Source organism: Schistocerca cancellata, chromosome 4 (assembly GCF_023864275.1).
Source record: "Schistocerca cancellata isolate TAMUIC-IGC-003103 chromosome 4, iqSchCanc2.1, whole genome shotgun sequence".
Taxonomy (NCBI): domain Eukaryota; kingdom Metazoa; phylum Arthropoda; class Insecta; order Orthoptera; family Acrididae; genus Schistocerca; species Schistocerca cancellata.
The window spans coordinates 213,132,486-213,144,075 of record NC_064629.1 but is presented as its reverse complement, the minus strand read 5'-3'; positions in this window follow the sequence as shown (position 1 = coordinate 213,144,075).

The following is an 11,590-nucleotide window of genomic DNA, read 5'->3' as shown; positions in this document are numbered from 1 at the left end:
GATCAGGTGAGATATCATACACAACAGTCATATGGTAATTTATTTTATTCAGATATCCGTTACAATTGTAATTTTTGTGTAATACAGTACGATATTTTGCAGCTTCAACTCTTTACTTTACGTTTACATGGCGTTTTATGTAGAGCGAGGCACCGTGGGGCTACCATAATAGTGTAACAGTCATTCTCGTTACCCTCTAATATGGTGTGCGATCACCTCGGCCGGCCAGTACAGTTGCACACGTGCGTGGCATGGACAGTATGAGATTATCAATCAGCTCTTGAGGGATATTTGGCCACTCTTCCATGAGAGCAATATCCAGCTCTGCAACCGTTGTAGGAGGTGTTAGTCTGGCTGCAATGCACCTGCCATGTGCATTCCAGACATGCTCAATCGGGTTTAAGTCCGGTGAACAATCTGGCCACTCCATTCGTTCAATTCCCTCAGCTTCAAGCACGTTGTCCACCAGTGCAGCTCTGTGAGGACAAGCGTTATCGTCCACCAGAAGGAACCCATCTCTTATGGCACCAGCGTAGGGCACAACAAAGGTCGACGGATCTCGTCTCTATACCTCTGAGCAGTCAAAGCGCATAGAGGTCCATAAGTCCGCTAATACTGACTCCTCCCCACACTATTGGTCCACCACCATAATATGGTGATGTTTCCTACACATAAGCAGGATTGTTCCGAGTTCCACGTTCTCTCCAGATGAGGGAACGACGATTGTCCGGCTGAACACAAAATCTTCACTCATCTGGGAACACCACCCGGCGCCTTGCGTTACGACTCCAATCCTGATGTTCCTCCGCCCAGTTTCGGCGGCGTAAACGGTGTCGTGGTTTTAATGGGACACACGTGCGTAGAGGGCACTGCCCCGAAGTCGATTTCGGACTGTTTGTGTTGATATTGCGCGTCCTGTCGCTGCCTGGAGGGTGCGTTGCATCTGAGTTGCATTCAGCCTCCTGTCTCGACGGGCTGTTAACCGGAGATAACGGTCATCTCTTGCTGATGTTACCCGTTGACGACCTTGGCATTGCCTTCTTTTAACGGTTCCTGTTGTCTGAAATCGCGTCCAGGTCCTGGAAATTACACTTTGGGACACTCAAATAGCTGCAGCCACCTCCCTCTGTGTCTGTCCCGCTCAGCAGCCATAACTTCGGGTAAGTCACGTTATAACACAAGCCTGCCTGTCATACGTTACTCTTCCCTAACAACCGAACCTGCTATTCTTGTCCTGGGAAAAGCCACTTATCACGCTAACTTGCAGTTGAACAAGCTAATGTTACCCGTTGAGAGGATTTTGGAATTTTGACCACGCGTGTGTCTAATGGACAAAGATGTCGGACCATAATTTCGAATATGGTGAAATTAACAGAAAAACTAAACAGACTTGAAACCCTGGAGTTAAGGAAAGTGGTAAAGTTCATATATGAACGAAAAAATAAACGGTCGCTAGCCCAATTGGGCACACTAATTTGGAAATATATTTTTAAGAAAATTGAATATTTGTGGTGTCACCGCCAGACACCACACTTGCTAGGTGGTAGCCTTTAAATCGGCCGCGGTCCGCTAGTATACGTCGGACCCGCGTGTCGCCACTGTCAGTGATTGCAGACCGAGCGCCGCCACACGGCAGCTCTAGAGAGACTTCCCAGCACTCGCCCCAGTTGTATAGCCGACTTTGCTAGCGATGGTTCACTGACAAATTACGCTCTCATTTGCCGAGACGATAGTTAGCATAGCCTTCAGCTACGTCATTTGCTACGACCTAGCAAGGCGCCATTATGATTTGCTATTTATCTTGTGATGCATGTACCGTCAGACCGATGTTCACCAATTATGAATTAAAGTAAAGTATTCCAACAGCTACGGCCTTTTTTGCTAAAGTCTAACTTCCTTAAATGTTCCAGACCTCACGCCAGCCTGGGTGAGCGTAACACGTGCCTTTCGGCTACCAATCATAGTGGCTTGGCTGTCTTGCCAAGTCACAACAATATTGGTTGTTGAAGTTACTTTCATTAATATTTCCCTTTGAATAGCACACAGGATAGAAACTGACATGGGGCACTCTGAGCAGTGTGTAGCAGCAGTTACCAATAATGCACACGCCAGTAATCATAGAAAGCAAACTTGCACCATCTCATATTAAAACAGCTACACTCAAAATCATAGCTTAAACCAATACTGAAATATGCATGAAGTGCATCACTAAATTTGGACATGAGGGGCTTCTATCTCAACTGACATGTAAAAACAGAAATAAAGATTATATATATATATATATATATATATATATATATATATATATATATATCAGATTTCCTTATTAGCTATAACAGCCCAATTAGCGTTCTAACATGTGAAGAGTATGATGGTGACCCATAAACTACACTCCTGGAAATTGAAATAAGAACACCGTAAATTTATTGTCCCAGGAAGGGGAAACTTTATTGACACATTCCTGGGGTCAGATACATCACATGATCACACTGACAGAACCACAGGCACATAGACACAGGCAACAGAGCATGCACAATGTCGGCACTAGTACAGTGTATATCCACCTTTCGCAGCAATGCAGGCTGCTATTCTCCCATGGAGACGATCGTAGAGATGCTGGATGTAGTCCTGTGGAACGGCTTGCCATGCCATTTCCACCTGGCGCCTCAGTTGGACCAGCGTTCGTGCTGGACGTGCAGACCGCGTGAGACGACGCTTCATCCAGTCCCAAACATGCTCAATGGGGGACAGATCCGGAGATCTTGCTGGCCAGGGTAGTTGACTTACACCTTCTAGAGCACATTGGGTGGCACGGGATACATGCCGACGTGCAATGTCCTGTTGGAACAGCAAGTTCCCTTGCCGGTCTAGGAATGGTAGAACGATGGGTTCGATGACGGTTTGGATGTACCGTGCACTATTCAGTGTCCCCTCGACGATCACCAGTGGTGTACGGCCAGTGTAGGAGATCGCTCCCCACACCATGATGCCGGGTGTTGGCCCTGTGTGCCTCGGTCGTATGCAGTCCTGATTGTGGCGCTCACCTGCACGGCGCCAAACACGCATACGACCATCATTGGCACCAAGGCAGAAGCGACTCTCATCGCTGAAGACGACACGTCTCCATTCGTCCCTCCATTCACGCCTGTCGCGACACCACTGGAGGCGGGCTGCACGATGTTGGGGCGTGAGCGGAAGACGGCATAACGGTTTGCGGGACCGTAGCCCAGCTTCATGGAGACGGTTGCGAATGGTCCTCGCCGATACCCCAGGAGCAACAGTGTCCCTAATTTGCTGGGAAGTGGCGGTGCGGTCCCCTACGGCACTGCGTAGGATCCTACGGTCTTGGCGTGCATCCGTGCGTCGCTGCGGTCCGGTCCCAGGTCGACGGGCACGTGCACCTTCCGCCGACCACTGGCGACAACATCGATGTACTGTGGAGACCTCACGCCCCACGTGTTGAGCAATTCGGCGGTACGTCCACCCGGCGTCCCGCATGCCCACTATACGCCCTCGCTCAAAGTCCGTCAACTGCACATACGGTTCACGTCCACGCTGTCGCGGCATGCTACCAATGTTAAAGACTGCGATGGAGCTCCGTATGCCACGGCAAACTGGCTGACACTGACGGCGGCGGTGCACAAATGCTGCGCAGCTAGCGCCATTCGACGGCCAACACCGCGGTTCCTGGTGTGTCCGCTGTGCCGTGCGTGTGATCATTGCTTGTACAGCCCTCTCGCAGTGTCCGGAGCAAGTATGGTGGGTCTGACACACCGGTGTCAATGTGTTCTTTTTTCCATTTCCAGGAGTGTATTTATGACGCCGTATATCCTGAAATACGTGTAGTACAGTGATATATTTTTGTAGTTACAGTGACATACGAGTTTGTGGATACTGTCTGTGAAACGTGTTGTGAATAGAATTAGTAGCAAAGAAGTAATAAATTTAAATGTCATAAATGATGCGGCGCCCGCATCTCGTGGTCGTGCGGTAGCGTTCTCGCTTCCCACGCCCGGGTTCCCGGGTTCGATTCCCGGCGGGGTCAGGGATTTTCTCTGCCTCGTGATGGCTGGGTGTTGTGTGCTGTCCTTAGGTTAGTTAGGTTTAAGTAGTTCTAAGTTCTAGGGGACTTATGACCGCAGCAGTTGAGTCCCATAGTGCTCAGAGCCATTTGAATGATGCGGCAGTTTTCATGTATCTCAGTGTTTATGACGTCGTCTCTCCTGGACAATGTGTCGTACAATGATGTAACTTCGCTGGTACATTCCGTGGTACATGTAAAGGCTATCTGCAAAATGTGTCGTGAATTCAATAGGTTGTAAAGTAGTAATAAGTTAAAACGTCATGCTTCATGCGGAGCGAAAATGTAACAAGCGATAAACTTTATTCCTTTCATCATTTTGTCAGGGTTGTCGACGAGAAAAAGTTTCGCAAACGTTTGAAATTATATGTTACACTTCTTGCAAGTCACTGAGTGCTCTCGTTCTTAAATACCGATCAAATATAGTATTGGTGTTGGCGCGTCGTATGCTACACTTATTTTCCACCTCCCTATCCCTTTGATATATATATATACATATAAAGTAGCCTATGTGTTAATTCATGGAATCTATCTGCATTAAAAATTTCATTCAAATCCATCCAGCCTTTTCAGCGTGAAGGAGTAACAAACATACTAACATACACATAACATTTCACATTTATAATGTATAGGCTGATTCAGTTCCATCTACCGCTGTCGTTTCATGCACCCCGCGATGTTATAGCTGGCTTTCACAGCCCAGGCGCGACATTTTCATATTCTCTCGCTCGCTACGCGCAGACTATAAGTCATCGGAAAAGAAATGGGCGGGACCTTTTCGTAGAAAGTTTGATGTAATTAAATTATGCACTGGGATATGTTTTCGCTACACTCATATCTCACAAGTCAGAATTTCTAGCATGTTCTTCGTGGCACTCACACCTACCACTGTACAAAAATTTCTGGCTGCGCGAACTATTCCCAATATTCAACCATTTTTTATCTGTACTGAATGGACTATTAAACTACACGCATACTTCGTTAACATTATTAATTTAAACGTGTTCATAAGGATAATGAACGAAAAATGACCATTGTACATTTTGTGCTGGTAAAATTCACAAACTTGTCAGGTAAAATTTACACGAACTTCAATTTTACAATTTGTGAGTGCTCCACTAAGCTAGTGGCGTAATTAGGCCAGTCAATGAAGACCAAAAAAGGTCGAATGTGAAAAACATTCGTTCAGTCGCAAATATTTGTGCTGTGCTATGAAGGGCGTCATGAACAACGTACTATAAATCCTGACCATTTTGGCTTGAGTGGGAGAAGGGGTGCGGTTGACGGCCGCTTTTGTACGTTTTCCTTGAACAACTCGGAAACTACAGCCTCAAGCGAAAACGTATCCCAGTACAAAATTTAAAAAATGGTTCAAATGGCTCTGAGCACTATGGGACCTAACTGCTGTGGTCATCAGTCCCCTAGAACTTAGAACTAGTTAAACCTAACTAACCTAAGGACATCACACACATCCATGCCCGAGGCAGGATTCGAACCTGCGACCGTAGCGACCGTAGCGACAGACTGTAGCGCCTACAACCGCTCGGCCACCCCGGCCCGGCCGCATGTCAAGTTAGAACAGCGGTATGTGTAAGAGCGTTATCCTGTTGGAAAACACCCACTACAATGCTGTTCATGATTGGCAGCACGGCAGGTCTAAACTCCAGACTGACGTTCTAAGTTCCAGTCAGGGTGCGTGAAATAAACACGAGTGTGCTCATGCTGTCAAACGAGATCGCTCCTCAGACCATAATTCCAGGTGTACGCAGAAAGATTGTTTGCAGACCCTCATATAGCCTCCTTCTAACCATCACTGGCCTCCTTCGGCCATCACTGGCACCTAGGCAGAACCAGCTTTCAACAGAAAACGTAACAGTCCTCCACCCTGCCCTCCAGTGAGCTCTCTCTTGACACCACTGAAGTCACAAATGGCGGTGTTTTGGGTCCAGTGGTATGCACGCTTCAAGTTGTCTGGCTCAAAGCTGTCCTTGAACTAACAGATTTATAACAGTCCGTTGGGTCACTGTGGTGCCAAGTGGTGCTCGAATTGCTGCTACCGTTGCAGTACAATACGCGAGAGCCATACGCCGAACAAAATGGTCTTCCCTCTCGATAAGGCCACGTGGCCGTCCAGAGCCCAGCCTTCTTGCGGTTGTATATTCCCTTGACCACCGGTAACAGCAATTATGTACACTGGCTGAATTTTTGCCACTTCTCTTCACCGCGCACTAGGATGGTCAGGTGTGGCGGGCCTATCGTCCAGGCCGCCCTTTACCACGGGGACGACTCCAGGCTGATTGGACCTGGCACCGTCGTGGAGGGACTGGATCCCGGAAAAATCCCCTTCCTTATGCAGGACTCAACCCGAAACCACCAGGGCCACAGACTAGCGCACTATCCGATGGACTTCCACCAGTTTATAAAATCCAGTGAAACAGATTGCTAATATCAACTAAGTGACCAAAAGTCATGGGAAGAGTTGTTCCAATTGAAGATGCGCCAGCCGGCCGGGGTGGTTCAAATGGCTCTGAGCACTATGGGACTTAACTTCTGAGGCCATCAGTCGCCTAGAACTACTTAAACCTAACTAACCTAGGGACATCACACACATTCATGTCTGAGGCAGGATTCTAACCTGCGACCGTAGCGGTCGCTTGATTCCAGACTGTAGCGCCTAGAACCGCTCGGCCACCGAGGCCGGCCTCTGCACTCTTCGGATCTATCTTTCTCGAGAGTACAGAAAATGACAACTGAAAAAGATAAATAGATGCGAAAAGAGGTAAAAGATATTGCTTTTCGAACCATCTCCCAGTGGATAACCGGCCGGGGTGGCCGAGCGCTTCTAGGCGCTACAGTCTGGAACCGCGCGACCGCTACGGTCGCAGGTTCGAATCCTGCCTCAGACATGAATGTGTGTGATGTCCCTAGGTTAGTTAGGTTTAAGTAGTTCTAGGGGAGTGATGACCTCCGAAGTTAAGTCCCATAGTGCTCAGAGCCATTTGAACCACTTTTGAAGATGCGCCGTGTTTGGTACCCGAATGTTGTGGCATACGGAACGAGGATAGACATGATACCTGAGCATACTGATACAAACAGGTGTGTAGTGGACATGGCAACATTTCGTTGGTTCACCGGCTTTGTACGTGCGATCGATTCAAGACGCATAGTTTATGGCATACTGGAGATTTCACAAGAGCTCGGGTTTCCTAGGTGAAAAATGTCTAATGTCGCAGAGACTGCTTTCACATACGTAAACCGTCGCACTGGATGACAACAAGTGTTTGACGAACGGATGTCCCGTCACGTCCTCAGAGCCATATGGTGCGACAGTCTACTTAACTCAAATCGTCACCTATTTAAATTTGGGGCGTCAGGGACCGGTTTCTGTCAACACTGCACGGAAATAAATGTACCTCTAGGCTTCAGTACCCGACAACCGTTTCGTGTTCCTATGCTGACACCTCTACATAGAACTCAACGGCTGCCATGGTCTCACTAACGTTGTTACTCGATCATGGAACAGTGGCGACGAGTGCCAAGGCGCGATGGTCCCCGGTTTCAGTTGTATCGAGGCGATGAGCGCCAGAGGGTGTGGCTTATAACCGATGAATCCATGGATCCTGAGCGTCGTCATGTGTCCGTGCAAGAGGTGGCTCTGTGATAGTCTAGGCTGTGTTCACATTGTAGCAGCTAGTACGCATTGTCAGGCTTCAAGGACCAATGGCAGCACATTATATGGACATTCATGCACACCGCCTGCATGCCTATGATACGCTTCTCCTATTTTTACCCGGATCTACTAGTCAAGCTGACACAGTATTTCGATGGTCCACCTGGCTTCAGGTACCGTCGAAATATTGTGTCAATTTGACTTGAAGATCCTATTGCAAACCGGAAAGAGTTTCACAAGTGATTCCGCAGGGAAAGCTTAAGAGGTCACATTTGCATTCCCATTCTGGCATTATAGAATCCTGATGGAGATGCCATGTTTGAACAGCACAATGCAGTAGCTTACTGGTCTTCGGCTGAACACAGGTGGCTCGATGAACTTTCTAGGGAATTCACGACAGTGGCTTGGCCCTCTGGACTACCTGATTTTTAATCCAGTGGAGCTTTTCAGGGATGCTGTAGATACCTGTGCACGCTCGTCGAACCTAGCATGGACCACACAAGAACACTGCAAGATGCGTGGATCACTGCCCCTACAGAAAGATTCGCTCGCAAGGTAGCTACTCGCTATTAATATCATGTCCAGTGCTTTCCCACGATGTTTAGCCACTCAGTGTATAACTACTGTAGTCTTGATGAGCAGCATTAAGCAGTTACTTAATATACAAATAAATATCTTTTATTATGGATCTGTTCTCGCTCATCGATGCCCGTCACCTAATTGCCTTCTAATCATTCATTGTTGCCTGGTTGGTTTGGACAAGAAGCTAAATAAAACCAAACAAACCAACAAATTTAATAAACGAACATAAAAATTAAATAAAGTAGTGGTTGTTCATATTCACGAGGAAACAAGCTCTATGCTACGTCAAAAACATGCTTGGAAGCCCTTTCAAACATCTGTTCAGCAGTGAGATGTCTCTGCTTCTACTGTCGGCCTACAGAACAAGATACCCTGCACCCTGTGCAATATTCAATGCCCTGCGGCATCTAAGAAAAAGCTAAGCGCTTCCTTCTGTCAACCTCATAGACTTTCCCCAAATATTAATTTACATGGATAGTTTTCCTCTGTCAACCAATAAACAAATGCTCCCATCTTCTCCCATTTATCCTTCTTCCTCTTTTCATTTCTCAATCCGTCACACAATTTTCTTTTCCCTTGCCTTGCGTTTCATCACCTCCTCTTCCTATCTCTCTTCTCCTCTTATCTCATGTCCATTGTTGATACACAACGTACTTTAAATCTACCTCCCTGCATTTGTCTTTATCGTTGTATTTGACAGAATCTAATATAAACTGTCTTTTTTCGGTCTATTTATGTAGCAGGAATTCCTAAATGTGTGCTTCTGTATTAGATGCAAATTATAATATGCTATTCCTAATGAAAGTAATTTTAAATACACTACTGGCCATTAAAATTACTACACCACGAAAATGACGTGCTACAGACGCGAAATATAACCGACAGGAAGAAGATACTGTCATATGCAAATGATTAGCTTTTCAGAGCATTCACACACGGTTGGTGCCGGTGTCGACACCTACAACGTGCTGACATGAGGAAAGTTTCCAACCGATTTCTCATACACAAAAAGTAGTTGACCGGCGTTGCCTGGTGAAACGTTGTTGTGATGCCTCATGTAAGGAGGAGAAATGCGTACCATCACGTTTCAGACTTTGATAAAGGTCGGATTGTATCCTATCGCGATTGCGGTTTATCGTATCGCGACATTGCTGCTCGCGTAGGTCGAGATCCAATGACTGCTAGCAAAATATGGAATCGCTGTGTTCAGGAGGGTAATACGCAGTTCTGGATCCCAACGGCCTCGTATCACTAGCAGTCGAGATGACAGAAGGCATCTTATCCGCATGGCTGTAACGGATCGTGCAGCCACGTCTCGATCCATGAGTCAACAGATGGGGACGTTTGCAAGACAACAATCATCTGCACGAACAGTTCTACGACGTTTGCAGCAGCATGGACTATCAGCTCGGAGACCATGGCTGCGGTTACCCTTGACGCTGCATCACAGACAGGAGCGCCTGCGATGGTGTACTCAACGACGAACCTGAGTGTACGAATGGCAAAACGTCATTTTTTCGGATGAATTCGGGTTCTGTTTACAACATCATGATGTTCGCAACCGTGTTTGGCGACATAGCGGTGAAAGCACGTTGGAAGTGTGTATTCGTCATCGCCATACTGGCGTATCACCCCGCGTGATGGTATAGGGTGGCATTGGTTACACGCCTCGGTCACCTCTTGTTCGCATTGACGGCACTTTGAACAGTGGACTTTACATTTCAGATGTGTTACGATCCGTGGCTCTATCCTTCTTTCGATCCCTGCGAAACCCTACGTTTCAGTAGGATAATGCACGACCGCATGTTGCAGGTCCTGTACGGGCCTTTCTGGACACAGAAAATGTTCGACTGCTGCCCAGGCCGGCACATTCTCCAGATCTCTCACCAATTGAAAACGTCTGGTCAATGGTGGCCGAGAAACTGGCTCGTCACAATACGCCAGTCACCACTCTTGATGAACTGTGGTCTCATGTTGAAGCTGCATGGGCAGCTGTACCTGTACACGCCATCCAAGCTCTGTTTGACTCAATGCCCAGGCGTATCAAGGCCGTTATTACTGCCAGAGGTGGTTGTGCCGGGTACTGATTTCTCAGGATCTATGCACCCAAATTGCGTGAAGATGTAATCACATGTCAGTTCTAGTATAATATATTTGTCCAATGAATACTCGTTTATCATCTGCATTTTTGTTGGTGTAGCAATTTTAATGGCCAGTAGTGTCTATAGATGGCTCTAACACTACCACATTAAATAAGTAAATAAATACATAGTATCTACAAGTAGTCTTAGTGTCAGGGCAATTTGCCTTTGTTTACGCGTAATATGTCGGCCTCGGAGCATGCAGACATCAGACACAGGGCTTTCATTGCTAGAGTGTACAGGACGACTCATTACCATTATGCGATGTGAGATCCGAATAGTGAGACATTTTTTAAGCTGCGTATCTTACTGCTGGTTCAATAGTCACGTAGTAACAGCTCAGACGACGATTGCGGCCTACTCTCCCCTTATCTAAGGTAACGCAGTCGGTGATCTCAATGAATTCCCTAGTGGCTGCTGCTTGTTCAATGAAATGGACCGCCTTCAGCTTGCGTGGAACCGAGCTCATGCATTTCACAGAGATGAGGTGGCTTATCAGTTCAGATGGTTCAAAAAAATGGCTCTGAGCACTATGGGACTAAACATCTGTGGTCATCAGTCCCCTAGAACTTAGAACTACTTAAACCTAACTAACCTAAGGACGTCACACACATCCATGCCCGAGGCAGGATTCGAACCTGCGACCGTAGCAGCCACGCGGCGCCGGACTGAAACGCCTAGAACCGCTCGGCCACAGCGGCCGGCGGCTTATCAGTCTTTGGAGGAGAATTCAGTGCAGATCAGACACGATTAGGAACGAAATCTAATCGTTGGGATAAATTCTTCTAAGTTCATTGAGTAAAACTAATGCCTTAGTTTGTCTGCACCTCTGATAGCCTCACGAACGGTTCCGGAAAAATCTTCAGACAAGTCAAAAAATGAGTGCAAGTCTACTATGACCTACACTGCGGTGATAAAATTCATGGGTTAGCGTCATACAATATAGAGATGGCGTTAGTGTCGCGTACACAACGTATAAAAGGGCAGTGCATTAGCGAAGCTGTCATTTGTACTCAGGTGGTAAACGTGAATTGGTTTCCGACGTGATTATGGCCACACGACGGGACTTAACAGATCTTGAACGTGGAATGGTAGTTGGTGCTAGACGCATGGGAC